Source organism: Gossypium hirsutum, chromosome D13, assembly GCF_007990345.1.
Source record: "Gossypium hirsutum isolate 1008001.06 chromosome D13, Gossypium_hirsutum_v2.1, whole genome shotgun sequence".
Classification (NCBI taxonomy): domain Eukaryota; kingdom Viridiplantae; phylum Streptophyta; class Magnoliopsida; order Malvales; family Malvaceae; genus Gossypium; species Gossypium hirsutum.
The window spans coordinates 16,512,594-16,514,717 of NC_053449.1; the positions used below are offsets into that span (position 1 = coordinate 16,512,594).

General features: G+C 35.1%; 1 non-coding gene across 1 annotated transcript; it reads right to left on the reverse strand.

The window, feature by feature from the left end:
- Window positions 1-1,268: 1,268 nt before the first annotated feature.
- LOC121225930 (small nucleolar RNA R71) lies at window positions 1,269-1,375 on the reverse strand. The gene has a single exon (XR_005923833.1). It is a non-coding gene; the product is annotated as a small nucleolar RNA R71 (small nucleolar RNA).
- Between the last annotated feature and the right edge of the window lie 749 nt (window positions 1,376-2,124).

The window sequence follows — 2,124 nt, forward strand, 5'->3', positions numbered from 1 at the left end:
ACAATACTTAATCAGTGCATGTTTAATCTTCTAAGGTAGCTGAGGGTTAAATTGGCGACGATATTAAACGGTACATTAGCCTTGCATAACTTGTAAGATTATTGTAATTAAACTGTTTCAATGTAGGAATATATTGTTACCTCACTTAATATTTTACTTGCTTATTTAAATTGATTAATTGTTTGAATTGGCATAATGATATGTTCAAGAGATTTGTTAATTTAGTAAGTCTGTATGTGCTACAGTTAACAACTTACCAAGTTGTCGTGAATTTATTCGTAACAACATGAACATTGTTTTAGTAATATTAAGTTAAGAAATGTAATTAATCTAACACAATTATGTCATCTTGATTAAAATCATCTTTTGAAATCGTGCATTGGAACTTTTATTTTTAATTTTTTATTTCACTTCGTTAAATTTCAGTTGTTAATCACTTCGTCAAAATTAAAATATTTTTAATCACCAAAGTGTTTGAATTTCATTTCAAAGATAATTGTTTTACACAGTCCCTGTGGGTATGATAACTCGACATTTACTTGTCACTTTATTACTTGTTGCGATTGTGTACATTTGCACATTTCAATCGTTCCAAGTTTTTGGCGCCGTTACCGAGGACTGTTTTAAAAGTCATTATTTTTGAATTTTTGAATTTTGTATTTTGGTTTATTTTTCTATTCAATTTAACTTAGTTAATTTTTTCTGTGTTGTTTCAAGTGTTTATGAGTATTGATCGAATTATCAATTTACTTCCCGTAGATCCTGAACTAGAAAGAAATTTTTGACAACGAATAAGACAAGTAGTTCAGAGAAGGACCGAAGAGATGAACTACGAAAATCTAAATCAAGGAAATAGAGCAAACCCTACTCAAAATCCTATCCTTATTGTTGATGATAGGGATAGAGCTCTAAGATAGTATGACGTGCCAGTGTTTCATGATCTTAATCCAATTATTAGGAGACCCAAAATCGAGGCACAATAATTTGAGTTGAAGTCGTTTATGTTCCAGATGCTTCAGATAGTGGGCCAATTCAATAGAATGCCTACCGAAGCTCCTCTCCTTCACTTAAGACTGTTTATGGAGGTGAGCGATTCTTTCAAGTTAGTCGGAGTACCCGAAGATGCACTACGATTAAAGTTGTTCCCATATTCGCTAAGGGACAGAGCTTGAGCCTGGATGAACTAATTTCCACCAAATTCCATTTCAACATGGCAAGAGTTAGCAAAAAGATTCCTCATGAAGTATTTCCCGCCTAGCAAGAATCTTAAGTTGAGGAACGAGATCACTACTTTCCAACAAATGGATGACGAGTCCTTGCATGAGGCATGGGAAAGATACAAAGAATTATTACGAAAGTGCGCTCATGATGGAATCCCGTATTGCATCCAACTTGAGACATTTTATAACGGTTTCAATGCTCACATGAAGCTGGTAGTAGGCGCTTCTACTAATGGTGCTCTCCTTTCTAAGTCTTCTAACGAGGCTTATGAAATCATTGAGAGGATTGCCAACAACAACTATTAATGGTCAACTAATTGAACAGCGTCAGGAAGACGAGTCGCTGGAGTACATGAAGTGGATGCTCTCACTTCACTTGCATCTCAAGTATCCTCAATTTCCTCAATGCTTAAAAATTTTACAACTAATGGGTTTAATAATTTTGCAGCTTAGCCACCCAATCAATTTGAAAATATAGCCTGTGTTTATTGTGGGGAGGGACATTTGTTCAAAGAATTTCCATCAAACCCAGAATTCATGTATTACATGGGTAATCAGAACCAGAACCAAGGAAGACAAGGATTACAATCCAATTTTTATAACCTATCTTGGCGAAACCACCCTAACCTTTCCTAGAGTAACCAAGGGGCTGAAACCAGTAACAGTTACACCTAACCTAAACTAACCCAGCCATATGTTTTCACCCAAAAAGTTTAGAAACCAACTCAAGCTAAACCCTCCAATAGCTTAGAGAACCTATTGAAGGCATATATGGTAAAAAATGATGCCACTTTACGAAATTTAGAGAATCAAGTGGGTTAACTTGCTATTGAACTTAGGAACTGACCACAAGGTGCTCTGCTTAGTGATACAAGAAATCCAAGAAATCTAGGGAAAGAGCATT